The sequence below is a fragment of the Hemicordylus capensis genome, chromosome 5 (genome assembly GCF_027244095.1).
Source record: "Hemicordylus capensis ecotype Gifberg chromosome 5, rHemCap1.1.pri, whole genome shotgun sequence".
Classification (NCBI taxonomy): domain Eukaryota; kingdom Metazoa; phylum Chordata; class Lepidosauria; order Squamata; family Cordylidae; genus Hemicordylus; species Hemicordylus capensis.
In genome coordinates this window covers 180,924,581-180,939,298 of record NC_069661.1, presented here as the reverse complement: position 1 = coordinate 180,939,298, position 14,718 = coordinate 180,924,581, and the positions used below count along the sequence as shown (strand labels likewise).

The 14,718-nt window shown below is 43.0% G+C and overlaps 1 protein-coding gene across 7 annotated transcripts in view; it reads left to right on the top strand.

Annotated features, from left to right (window-relative positions):
* The window catches only part of NELL2 (neural EGFL like 2), a 224,322-nt gene that overhangs the window by 28,035 nt on the left and 181,569 nt on the right, over nucleotides 1-14,718 (top strand). The gene's annotated exons all lie outside the window — the stretch shown is intronic.

Sequence of the window (14,718 nt, the reverse complement as noted above, 5' to 3'; positions counted from 1 at the left end):
TGGACAATTCCTAGCCGCCCATGTTATTGCAGTCTCATCAGGAGTTGTCAAGTGTCTTGTGCAAGTACACAAATACTTAAATTAGTGTGCCCACAATCTCAGGAGTGGTACTTACATTGGATATGATGTAAATAATTCCCAAAGTGTGGACGTGCTAGTTCAAGTATTTTGTGCTCTGGTGCAAGCTTTCCAAAGCTTCATTAGGTGCCTGCTGTAGCACGGGCAGCTGGGAATCACCCACGTTAAACTGTGGAAGGTATGGCCTACTATTTAAATGCCTGCTACTGCTAAGCAGATAAAAGGCATTCCACTATTATCCTGTTATTTAATTGTGGGTCTCATCCTCATCTTGTGTAAATCAGTCTTCATGGCAGGCAGTGGGCCTACACTAATTCACAGCATCTTGTAGATGTATGCTTCCTAACTATTTGGCTTCTTATTCTGAAACAGTGAAAACAGCTCTTCCAGGTTATGGAAGTACATCATCATCATCATCATCATAGTGTAGTGGCTTACCAAGAAAGGCTTTGGGTTTAAAAAACTAAACTATAAGATCTGGGGGCTTTTGAGAATGATTTCTTCATGATGTGACAATACAATTGCTATTACAGGTAAAAAGGATGTTATCAAAGTTGTTATACAACTGCCACTGTTGCTGTATATAGCCCTAACAAAGAATTGTCAACAATGATCTTTAAAAACAGATCAATTGCAACTCAAATCTCAAAGTCCCATAGCATGAAACAAGTCTGTCCCTAAAACAAATGGATTTTGTAGCCACAAACCAACATAAGCTTTACAACTGAGCTATTGTACTAACATAAGAACAGATTTTCTTTCTTTCTAGTGTGGAACATGGGAAAATTTATTTTCCCCATCCTTTAGTATGGCAAGGTACTTCCTTGATCTCTGTACTGCTGTAAAATGAAACTACATATCGCATTTCACAAGTCTTACTTTTTTGTAAAGATGCTCATTTAAAGATAAATGAAAGTGTTAAAGTGCCTGGAGTTCATTAGACTGCATCTTGAATTTCAGTTGTCAGTTAAGAATGAAAAGCAAGAAATATAGTGTCAGGATCTTTTAAAGAAGCTGTACTTGTAAGATTTTCTAGTGGTGTTAAATGAATGGTGTGTTTGCTTAAGTAGAAATGTCAAGTTTCACATCACAGGTGCACAGTTATGAATCATGTTTCATAACTCATTAGCATTTTTCAGGTAGCACAGCAGCAGTAAGGTAGAGAAACCCATGAGTCCAACCTAGCAATTACTCTTTAAGTCTAATGAAATCAAAGCTAAAGTCACTGGCTGGCATCCTGACTTATGAAGCACATGTGCAACAATGAAAGCCAGGGGCGTAACTATAATAGGGCAAGGAGAGACAGTTGCCTGGAGGCCCACTGCCTTGGGGGGGGGGCAGAGGCAAGTCACATGACTGACTCCTCCAGCTGTGAACCCGCCCGGGCTTCATTCAGTTGTATTCATCGTCCAAAATTGATGTGAGTGTTAAGACCTCAGACTTTTGGTGCTGGGGGACACTGCTCATTTGCTCATTTCGGGACCAATTTGTCCGAGGCAGTTCAGGAATTCATAGCGGCCATGACAACTATGGGCCTATCCCAAGTGGTCTCTGGATCGATGCATATTGCAGGTCACACACTTGATTTGGTCTTTTACTCTTATCAGGGTGGTGTTCCGTGGGTGGGGACGCCTACGATCTCCCTGTTTTCATGGACGGACCACCATCTGGTTAAGGTTGGACTTACAACCGCTTTCCACCTTCGCAGGGGTTAGGGGCCTATTAGAGTGGTCCGCCCGAAGAGGTTACTGGATCCGGTAGGATTCCAAGAAGCCTTGGAGGGATTCAATGTTGGCTCTGCTGGTGATCCTGTTGATGCCCTGGTTGAGAACTGGAACAACTTGCTCACCAGGGCAGTAGACACAATTGCTCCCAAGCGTCCCCTCCGACCCGCTTCAAAATTGGCCCCTTGGTATACGGAAGATCTACGGGGGCTGAAGCAGCAAGGTAGGTGACTGAAGTGCAAGTGGAGAAAAACCTGACTCGAATCTGACAGATTATGACATGGAGCACATTTAAAGATCTATGTTCAGGCGATACGTGCAGCAAATAAGCGGTTCTTTTCTGCCCATATTGCCTCTGCGAGTTCACGTCCAGCAGAGTTGTTCAGGATTGTGAGGGGACTTGTATCGGCCCCCTCTCCCTTGAACCAGAATTTGGAAGTATCAGTTACCTGCTGTGGTGTGTTTAATGAATTTTTCACAGACAAAATCTCTCAGATTCGGGCTGACTTAGATGGAGACTCCACAATTAATTTGATGCCTGAACTGGAGGTGTCCGACAACTCCTCTTATATGATTCAACTGGATCAATTTCAGTTTGTGACTCCTGATGATGTGGACAAGCTGCTTAGAGTGGTGAGGCCTATCACTTGTTCCATTGACCCTTGTCCAACATGGCTTGTTCTATCTAGCAGGGAGGCTGTTGTAGGCGGCCTGGTAGAAATCATAAATGCTCCTCTGAGGGATGGCAGGATGCCTCCTTGTCTTAATGAGGCAATTATTAGACCTCTTCTAAAGAAGCTTGCGTTAGATCCCTCAGAGTTGAGCAATTATAGGCCAGTTTCCAACCTCCCATGGCTGGGCAAGGTAATTGAGATTGTGGTGGCTCCAGGCGGTCTTGGAGGAAACTGATTCTAGACCCACTTCAGACTGGTTTTCAGGCGGACTATATGGGGTGGAGACTGCCATGGTCGGGCTGATGGATGATCTCCAATTGGCAATTCACAGAGGAAGTATGACTCTGTTGGTCCTGTTGGATCTCTTGGCTGCTTTCGATACTATCTACCATAGTATCCTTCTGGAACGTCTGAGGGTGTTGGGGGTGAGAGGCACTGTTTTACAGTGGTTCCGCTCCTACCTCTCGGACAGATTCCAGATGGTGTCGATTGGAGATTGTTGCTCTTCAAAATCTGAGCTTAAGTAAGGTGTCCCTCAAGGCTCCATACTCTCTCCAATGCTTTTTTATATCTACATGAAACCGCTGGGAGAGATCATCAGGGGATTTGAAGCTGGGTGTTACCAGTATGCTGATGACACCCAGATATACTTCTCCATGTCAGCTTCTTCAGGAGTTGGCATATCCTCCCTAAATGCCTGCCTGGAAGCAGTAATGGGCTGGATGAGGGAGAATAAACTGAAGCTGAATCCAGATAAGATGGAGGTACTTATTGTGTGGGGTCAGAACTCTAGAGACAATTTTGATCTACCTGTTCTAGACGGGGTCACACTTCCCCAAAAGGAACAGGTTCGCAGTCTGGGAGTACTTCTGGATCAACATCCTTGGTTTCTCAGGTGGAGGCGGTGGCCAGGGGTTCTTTCTGTTAGCTCCTGCTGATGCTCCAGCTGCGCCCGTTTCTTGAGATCAATGACTTCAAAACAGTGGTACATTTGTTGGTAACCTCTAGACTGGGCTTCTGTAATGCGCTCTATGTGGGGCTGCCTTTGTACGTAGTCCGGAAACTTCAGTTGGTTCAGAATGCGGCAGCCAAGTTGGTCTCTGGGTCATCTTGGAGAGACCACGTTACTCCTCTGTTGATGGAGCTACACTGGCTGCCAATAGGTTTCCGGGCAAAATAAAAAGTGCTAGTTATAACTTATAAAGCCCTAAACGGCATAGGCCCTGTGTATTTAAGAGAGCGCCTTCTTCGTTATGAGCCCCACCGCCCATTAAGGTCACTTGAGGAGGTCTGTCTCCAGTTGCCGCCAACTCGTTTGGTGGCTACACAGAGACGGGCCTTCTCGGCTTCTGCCCTGTGATTGTGGAATGCGCTCCCTGCTGGGATACGAGCCTCCCCATCTCTGGCAATTTTTAAAAAACACCTAAAAACACATCTCTTCAATCAGGCTTTCTCAGCTTTTTAAAACTTGTTTTTAAATTGTTCTGATTATTTAATTGCTGTTTTACGGTGTTTTTAATTGTTAATTGTTGTTTTATGCTTTATAATCTTTGTTTTAATTGTTAACTGATTTTAATGGTGTTTTAATGTAAATCACCCTGAGCCTTTTGGAAGGGGGGTATAAAAGTTTTAATAATAAATAAATAAATAAATAGACCTGGAGCTACCAGAACAGCATGTCTTTCTCTAGTACCATTAAATGATCTGCATCATCCACAATTTACAAAATCCTTTAAAAAAAATTTAGGATGATGTTCCATTGTGGTACATAGGAGATATATATGCTTTTTGTTACCACTATTCAGCCTCATTTAAGATTTCTTTACTTCATGAGCTGAGCTTCAGCGAGGGGGGCCATTTAAAAATCTTGTCTCTGGGCCCACTCCAACCTTGCTACGCCCCTGATGAAGGCATATGCATTTTCTGCATTTCAGAGTAAAGCAGCAAGGGCAAGTGCACGTGAGGGGGATTTTAACTGATCTCCCCCTTCCCGCTGAAGTGTTCTGTGCCCACTTGTCCTTGATAGCTTTACTCTAGAGCACAACAAATGCACACATGCTTTCTTTGCTGCACACATGCATTGTAAGTCAGTATGGTGACCACTGTTTAGTAACTTTTTGGAGTATAGTAACATCCTGAAAAATGTGGTTCTGGAGAGGTATGTGATATATCTGTTTTAAATACTACACAAGAAGGCTTTCTCAATACTACTACACACAGGCTTTCCCAATACGAATTATCTCTTTCTCTAATTGTGATAGTGTAAGGTCATTCTCACAACCATTTATCCTGGGGGGGTGGAGAGATGGGGGAGGCAGGAGCATTCTTATCTTCCCCACATGACCAGCTGTTGATTTCCCTCCTGCCATGTGGCAACACAGTCGCCACTACAGTGAGTGGTGCGGTGAGAGAGAGGCTGGTGGAAGGATGCCCAGCCTCCAGAACGCCCACAAGCACTGCGCTAAGCATGCAGTACATTGAAGTCATTCTTGTGGCTGGGGTGCTCCTTCCCCTGGCCTCTATGGCAGGACAGGCAGGCAGCAGCCATCAAACAGGGCTGATGGCAGTCTGTGTTGCCACATGAACAGGGAATGGGGTAAGAGGGTGTACGCACACACTCATAATTCACTTTTAGCCCAGATAAAAAACCCAGGCTACCCCGTTGGGCAGCGCTGGGATCAGGACTAATCCTGGTGCTCCACATAAGAAGCCCAACCCAGGTAAGGCTGTGCAAGCCCAGGTAGGGCTGCTTGTGTGAACAGCCCCATTATGTTTTCTTTGAGGTCATTCACCCAATCAAAAACTGTGTTCTACCCAGGTTTGGGAGCTGTGCGTGCTCCCAATTTTGGGTTGAGTGGAAGCAAGGTAAGAGGAAAACCTGGGTAGAAATGATTGTGTGGAAGCAAGGCAGGAGGAAAAGCCACCCATGTTTTCCACACAACCAAAAATTCGGAGCACACAACCTGGGCAGAACACAGTTTTTGTTTGTTTGAATGGCCTCTTTATTTCTACCTGCGATCTAGTTCAGACACATGGGCTGGTGCTGTAGGTTGCATGGTGGACGAATACGTGTGTGCTCACCCCTCTGTCATGAACCTATTTCAACATGTGATGCGAGCACTTCACCATGGTCCAATTCACACACTCTTTTTCCTGCTCCTCCCTGCTGCCCCATGTAATCACAGAAATCAGGCCATCACATGCAGCGTTTCCATGTGAGCACCATTTATAGAGGCTGGACACATCTATGTTCCTTCAGCATGTGAATTGGAGGCTAGTGCAGTTGAATGTCTAAACATTTTTATGTGTTGACTTTGGATATGGCACAATTGTAGGGAATTAAAAATGTGGTAATATGAAATGACAATCTGAAAGAGAGGCTATTTAACATTAACAAATCAGAATTTTATGGCAGTCTTCATGATTGAATTTCTCAGGGTCTAATTCCTTTCCTGTAGACTATATACATCTGTGCAGCTTCTAATTCATGAAAGCATCTTGACTATATGTCGTCTGCTGACTGAACGGGGATTTGTTTTATGTTTGTTCAATATATAATTTAATATATTGAATAAATATATAGTATTTTGCTTTTCCATTTACATTCAAAGAGGCTTACAACAAAAGCAAAACAGATTTAAAGCAAATATCCGTAAAACAATAAAATAGACTAATAGAAACAGAGACCAAAAAGAAATAGTCAAAGTACAGTTCATAAAACCCCAAGACCTGTCACTACAAATCCAAAGCTATTTTAAATGACTGCATCTTCAGGGCTAGCAGAAGTGATAAAAAGTGTGACAGCAGGTGGATATCCCAGAACAAAGAGTTCTATCATCTGGCCACAGCCATTAAAAAGGCCCTTTCCCAGGTCCTTGTCATCCATATCTCTCATAAAGGCTGAGCACACATAAGAGGCAGCCAGTGAGAGCAGCACTGAGGGCGGGATGGTGAGAAGTCACTTTTAAAATTTATTACCAGCATGGAGGAATGAGGCCTGGACTTCTTAGTTTGTAAATAAGCCCTTGTAAATTGTATTATATTATGAATTGGGTTAATATCCATAAAAATCTTCTTTTTGTAATGGGGTTGTATGTGTACTTGTCTTGCAAAGAGTGCTGGCGGGATCAACATTTAATCCCCCCCCCCTTTGGTTTCACATTTGGATTGGCAGTTTTGACAGTTGGTTTTGGAGGGGGAAAGGTTTTGAAAAATGGAGGGAATTTTTATTTCTAATGATTGGATGGGTTGAAAAACTGTTGGGTCAGAAAACGATATATTGAGAGGGTTTAGACAGTCTAGAGTCAGCAGTCAAGAGTGAGCAGTCACCAGTGAGTACAAAGGAAGCAGGCAAGAGGAGGAGATCCTGTTTGCAGTGAAGTCAGTCTGTCTGAAGGAGAGAGAAATTTGCAGGCAAGTCCCTCTGAAGACTCAAGTTGGAGAATCAGAGCTGAAATCACAGAAGAGCCAGGCTGTTTTGAGTCCCAGACCTGTGCTGTGGCCAGGACAAGAGACTGCCCAGCAAGCCAGATGCTGAGGAGAGAGAAAATATAGACGACTCTATGTAGGGACCAGTGTAGAGTAAGTTAGTGGATGTGTTTTTCCAGCCTTTTATTTTCCCTGGTATGCTCTTTTGGTAACTCTTTGGAGTTTGCATTTTTGCTGTGTAAAGAACCCCCCCAAAATGTTTTAATTGAACATTTTTTTCTCAAAGCAAACTTCCTTATTATATAAAGATTAGAAGCTTGCTTATTTGTCTCCACCACACACCTAGAAGCCTTTCCCCTCCACTGAGCTTTTTGGGTTTTTGTAATTTTTGACAAAGTTATAAGGACTGTTGTAGTGGACCCAGCCATACAAAAAGTCTATCTGGTGGCAGCGGCAAAAGTTAGGAGGAATAGACAGCAGTTCCTCCACATCTGGCAATACTGCCAGCACCTGCAAGCTGCTGGGAACAGCAGCACCCCACCCAGCACGGTGGAAACAGTGGCATCCCACTCAGATGCATTCACCTGGCCTCTGTGCATGCACGATGACCGTTTGCATGGTTAGCATGCTGATGCTGACCATGCAGTGGTTACCGCACATGTACAGAGGCCAAGTGAGTGACATAGCCGGGGCAGCCACTGTGTTAATGGAACTGCTCCTGGGGAATTGGCGGGGACCCTGAGCTATGTTTTAGGCTTGTGGGAGGCGAAATTAGCTAGCTTGAAGTGGAACAGTCCCACCTTCAGAGTAAATTTGTGCAGAGCTTTGGTTGCGGAAAGAACTGAACAAAGAGGTTAAAGTTCAAAAATAAAATACAGCATATTAAAGGGTTTTTAGGGGTATGGAAGAGAAAAACAATGTTTAAGGAGCAACAATATTTTTAACTAGCAAGACTAAGAGATTAGCAAGACTATGCTACAACTCACAATGAGGCAATTTGACTCAAGGTTGATGAGAGAAACAGGCCTTGGATTTTAGAAGGAGTGAAAGGAAAGGGAGTAAGAAGTTAAGAAGTAAGAAGTAAGAGCAGGGGTTATATACCACCTCAATCTTTCTTGGAGTGGTACTGCAAACCCTTGCAGCTTGGTCATTACCGAGGGGCTTCTCTCCTCTGACGTAGGCAGGAAGGCAGACAGTCAGGATCAGGAACCCAGGGACCATGCAGAGGTCCAGGAGCCACACAAAATCCAAAAATGAACTAGAATCCCCCAGCTAGAAGGGCTGTGCAAACCGGATTAGGAAGAGGGATAGTTTGGAGTGAAAACAAAAGCAGGCGCAAAGCAGGACAAGACAGAGGTGCCTGTGCCAAGATGTAATAAAAAGCACCAGGAAGAAAGACCTGATGAATCTGGGGTAGAGACACGGGAGTCCTGGAGACACACAGATTGATGGTGTTTTGATCTCTTATAGGAAAATTCTTGCCAAAGGCATTATGCTGATCGCACCTTGAAAAGGTGGACAATAGGGACAGAGGACAGGACGAGGCATTGCCCTATTCAATTGTGAGGAGTGGACCTCTTCTTGCACAAAGGCTGAGAAAGGTCTAAAAGACCTGTGTAGGGAGAAATGAAATGGACACATCAGAGTTTCTTTCCTGTCTTTTAGAACACCTGGGAGTAACTAAAATTTAACTAAAATTTAAACAAGCTAAATTTCCATGCCCTGAGCCCACCATTAGCATGCTTGTTCGCAGAGGAGATAATGTATGACCTTATCACACCCTTCCTGAAGAGGTGATATCATGACCTAATATGTTGTGCCAGCATATGGAGAATAGTTGGCTGATTCTTGAAAAGAATAGCACTGATTCAATCATATCTACTCTGGCATTCCTCACCTGGAAGCAATCAAGGAGGTGAGAGCAGGGAGATATACCTTTAGTCCAGAATTTAAACTGGACCTGAGAGCTGTCATCCCAGGTTGAATGCCAAAGTGCCCATGCAAACCAAAATGGGGGATCTCATGGGATCTGAGCTGCAGAATGTGGGAACTACTATTACCTGGTTGATGGGAGCCTTAATTGAGATTTTAGTTATTATTGGTTTTCTTTTAATGGAAAAGGGGTCTGGCATTCTGTCAAGGGGCGGTTAATGACTTTTACCCTGTTTGCAATTGTTTTTAACCTACTTTCCTTAAGGAAAGTAAGCTTATGAGATCACCCAGGGGTGTGTGTGTCCCTATCAACTTCATAATGACTGGACTGATTTGGACCATATTGGTACAGCTGTAGTGACATATAGCGACACTGCAACGGTGTAGTTTGTGATGATGTCATCCAGCCCAGTTCAAGATGGTGGATGCATGAACATTTGGGGCACAAGTGGGCTAACTTGTGAACCTCCTTACTGATTTGGATCAGATTTGGTAGAGTTGTAGGGATACATAGTGAAACCTCAATGGCATAGGTTGTGATAATGTCATCCATCCCAGTTCAAGGTGTGAACATTTGAGGCGCAAGTGGGGACCAAATATTGTACAGTTGTAGTGACACATGGAGACACCTCAACAGAACAGTTTTTGATGTTATCCAACCCAGTTAAAGATGGTAGATGCATGAATGTTTGAAGCGGAAGTGAGTTAACTTGTGAAGATGGTAATTATCAATTAAGATTAGGATGTGCATGAAACCAGTTGGCCCAGTTTGAGTCAAGTTCAGTTGACTCAAGTCAAGTCCCCCCCCCCGCTTGGTTCGGCCCGGGATGGGGCTTGTAAAATTTCAATTATTGTTTTTAAAAAATGTACTTACCCCCTCTATGGGGGAGGTCCCCAGATGTCCCCCCTCACCTGCTGGCCTCTGTTATCCCTGAAATCACCTGGTTTGGGCCGTCTTTGGCCCTTTCCGGGCCTTTCACCCGCCATGGCAGCCATTTTGGAGGCCGCCACACTTGTGCAATGGGCTCCTGCAAGGCCTGGGTCATGACTGGTTTGGTTTCGAGCCTGTTTGCACATCCCTAATAGAGCTTATAGTGAAAGGAAACTAGGCAGATTAGTTCTTACCAGAACTTCTTGTTCTGTTTTATTTGTTAGCATTTTTTCTGTTGTTTCTTTCTAAAGCAAGCTGCTTTGTATTACTGTGAAATGGGGCACACGATAAAAATAAAAATAAAAATAGCATGGCTGATGTAAATACAATAATCCCTTAAATACAGACAAATTAATTATTGCCACTGATTGCTCCTCTGTTATACTGAAACATGAGTGTGAACAAATTATCCTTTCCACATGATTTCTTAATTAATCTCCTATCAGAAGATGTGTTCATTAATTCTAATAAATGTTAAGTCCAATGCCCTAAGAAATCTTTGGATAGCATTGTTTAAACATTCATTGTAGGAATGTGAATAGCTTTCCCCTCCAGCTCATGACTAGATGGATACATGAAAAAATTCCTGTGTGAGATATTTCAAAGTCTTCAAGGATAGACTTGCATATTTTGAATTGAACTCCTCTTTTAATAAAGATTGTAAATCAGAAACAATAACCTTAGTAGTCTGAAACAATACGCCCCCTCACAGGGGACCAGACTTCACTGCATCTTGGTGCTGAACAGACAACTTTGTGTGTAAAGTGTTATAGCTGATGAACATTCTGACCAGGTCGTGAAAATTGTGCTAAGTGCTTTTGTCTAGAATTGCACATGGTATTGAGACTGGTTCATATGTTGCTTCATCTCATTCTGGATGGAGACCACTAGATTGAATAGCTAGAGTAATATTCAGCTACAGTATTGCTTAGCTCTTGTTGGAGGTCTCATGAACATGTTCAGAGAAAGGGAAATATTCAACCCTTCTCAGAACAGGATAACATAGCTGGCAATATACAGTAAGGGTGGGAAAAGGCAGGATCGCATCTGTCTTTCCCCAAGATGATCCTGTTTCTTTTATGGCTGCATGGCTTGCATGCCAACATGAGTGGCTCTGCTGGGAGCCATGCAGGTATCCAGAGGCTGAGGAAAGGCAGTCTGGCCTCCATAAATCCCTTAATACAGGCAGCCTGAACAGACACATGACTAGGTAGCAGGGTAGAAGGACATGCTTCCACCCCTTTACCTCGCTAATTGCTGGGGGGGGGGCTGGGCTACCCACTGGGGCAGTGCCAGGATCTAGCCCAATCCTGGTGCTCCACAGGAGCAGCCCTACCCGGGTAGGGTTGTATGAGCCCGGGTAGGGCTGCTTGTGTGAACAGCCTCTGTGTTTTGCAGGAAAGTGGTGTGCTTGCACTAGGTGTGGCAGGGGATGGAAAGGCTAGAAGTAGTGCCAGACAATGAGAGCAGCTTGGAACTACCCAATCTGTACCAGGTGCTCTTGCCACAGTTTCATGTAAGGAAATACATCTTGGAGCTATTATTGAAATGTATGGAGGTGTATTTTGGGCAGGTTGCTCTGTCTGTGGCTGGTATATTTTAACTAGTTCCACAGTTATGGAGTGTGTATAAGTCTGAACTGTGAACTATGTGTTCGTGAGAGAGAGTGGCTACATTCGCATATAACGTGGAACTGCTGTTGAAGAGGCCTGCAGTTTGCACTGACATTGCGTCCGAATGTGGTGAACTGGAGGTTCAGTTGCATGGCGTGGTGACGAAATCAAGGGTTCAGAATTGGAACTCTAATCTGAATCTTTGGGTTGTAGTGAGTTTCATCACCGCAACCCGAGATTCCAGGCAGCCTCTGGTACATCCAGATTCAGGATGCTGCTTCCCCTGTTCCCCTAGAACAGGAGTTGAGGAGGAAGCTCCTCCCTCAACTGGGGCATGAGCCAGCGTGGTGTAGTGGTTAGAGTGCTGGACTAGGACCGGGGAGATCTGAGTTCAAACCCCCATTCAGCCATATTACTTGCTGGGTGACTCTGGGCCAGTCACTTCTCTCTCAGCCTAACCTACTTCACAGGGTTGTTGTGAGGAGAAACCTAAGTATGAAATACACTGCTCTGGGATCCTTGGAGGAAGAGTGGGATATAAAATGTAATAATAATAATAATAACCCTTTGCCTTCACCTCAAAAACCTGAATGCCATTTAACAGAAAAGCAACAAGAACTAAAGCAAAAAATAACTGAGCACATGAACCAAACAACTACCAGGGTTCGACTTCCAACTCTAAAAACAGTTGCCAAAAAACAACTTGCTCAGGTGTTAAAAGATTTCTGTTGCATTTGCAGAAATAACAACCAATAATTTGCACAAAACCAACCAACTACAATAACAACACATCAGATCAGTGGACCTGTAAAAAAAGAAAGCAGTACATCACCTAAATGGAAGATTAGATTAGAAAATAAAATTGCCAGGCTTAGGTCGGATGCTAGTAAATTGAAAGATATGAAAGATAAGAAGCTCAAGAATGAAAACACCAAACCGTATCTGATCCAAAAATACCACCAGGATTCAAGGAAAATTAGAGAAGTCCTGGAAATAATAAAGCAGCAAATAACAGCAGTGTCAAAGAAGATTAGCAGATACAAAGCCAGAATTACACAACACAGGCAGAATCTCCAATTCCAGTCGAATCAGAGATGATTCTACCAAAGCATAGAAGGAGAAACTGCAAGAAACGTAGAAACACCAAATAAAGAAGAAACAGTGCAATTCTGGGGGAAATTATGGGACAATCCAATAGATTATAATAAAAAAGCAGACTGGGTGAAAGAGGTCGAAAAATGTAACCAACAAATGCAAGATCTAATAATAACACCAGAATTAATCAGTGAAAGAGCAAAGAAAATTAAAAATTGGACTGCGCCAGGCGACGATGAACTGCATGGCTTTTGGCTAAAACACCTAACAAGCCTTCATAAACAACTATCAAAACAGTTCAATCACATTTTGCAAGGAGGTGATATTGAACAATGGCTAACAACTGGGAAAACTCATCTCATCATGAAAGACCCAGCAAAAGGTGCAGTTCCAAGTAATTATAGACCGATAACCTGCCTGCCAACCATGTTCAAATTATTAACTGGAATAATAGCAGATGAAGTGATGCAACACTTATTAACTAACAAACAGCTTCCAGTTGAACAGAAAGGAAATTGTCCGAACACCAGAGGCACAAAAGATCAGCTGCTGATTGACAAAATGATTTTAGAAAACTGCAAGAGAAGAAAAACAAATCTAAGTGTTGCATGGATTGACTACAAGAAAGCCTTCAACACACATGGATACTAAAATGTTTAGAAACAACTGGTGTCAGCAAAAACATTCAGATATTTATAAAAAAAAGCAATGAGCATGTGGAGTACACAGTTAACAATCAATGGCGAGAACTTGGACAGGTTAGCATCAGAAGAGGCATTTTCCAAGGGGACTCACTATCCCCTCTGTTGTTTGTAATCGCCATGACTCCACTTTCACAAATACTAAACAAAACAGGCCTCGGATAACAAACATCTAAAACATCAAGTCAAATCAACCATCTGCTGTGCATGGACAATCTTAAGTGGTATGGAAAGTCCCAGTCAGAAATTGAATCACTGCTAAACACTGTCCATATATTCAGTAGCGATATAGCAATGGAGTTTGGACTAGACAAGTGTGCTGCATTAATAATGAACAGAGGAAAAATAAGAAAAACAGAAGGAATAAAACTGCCCAATGGAAGCAACATCAAGAACCTGGAAGAGAAAGAACATTACAAATACCTGGGCATTCTCCAGGCTGATAACATTGCACACACTCAAGCTAAAAGGAAAATTGGAAGTGAGTACATCAGGAGAGTTAGCAAATTCTTAAAGTCCAAACTCAATGGCGGGAACACCATACAAGCCATAAACACCTGGGCTGTACCTGTTATCAGATACACTGCAGGAATAATAGACTGGACCCAGGCAGAGCTAGAGACGCTAGATCGTAAGACCAGGAAAATCATGACCATCAATCATGCTCTGCACCCCTGCAGTGATGTAGATAGGCTATACCTCCCTTGCACCTCAGTTGGAAGAGAAATGCTGCAAGTCCATCAAACAGTAGAGGAGGAGAAAAGAGGCCATGAAGAATATATCAAGGACAGTGAATAAGATGTACTTCAAATGGTCAATAATGAGAAACTATTCAACACCAATGAAACAAAGCAGGCCTACAAGAAAGAAGAAGTCAAGAACTGAGCAGAAAAATGGAAAAATAAGCCACTGCATGGTCAATATTTGCACAATATAAGTGGAAAATCAGACATCACCAAGACCTGGCAATGGCTTAAGAATGGCAACTTGAAGAAAGAAACAGAGGGTTTAATACTGGCTGCACAAGAACAGGCACTAAGAACAAATGCCATATGAGCAAAAGTAGAAAAATCAACAACAAACAGCAAGTGCTGCCTTCGTAAAGAAGCAGATTAAACCGTGGACCACCTAATCAGCTGCTGTAAAAAGAATGCACAGACTGACTACAAACAAAGGGATGACAAGGTAGCAGGGATGATACACTGGAACATCTGCAAAAAATACAAGCTACCTGTAGCCAAAAATTGGTGGGACCATCAAATTGAAAAAAGTTGTCGAAAATGAAGATGCAGAAATATTATGGGACTTCCAACTACAAACAGATAAACATCTGCCGCACGATACACCAGATATAACTGTAATCGAGAAGAAAGAAAAGCAAGTTAAAATAATCGATACAGCAATACCAGGGGATAGCAGAATAGAAGAAAAAAGAAAAGAAAAAATCACCAAATACAAAGATCTACAAATTTAAATTGAAAGGCTGTGGCAGAAAAAGACCCAAGTAATCCCAGTGGTAATTGGCACCCTAGGTGCAATTCC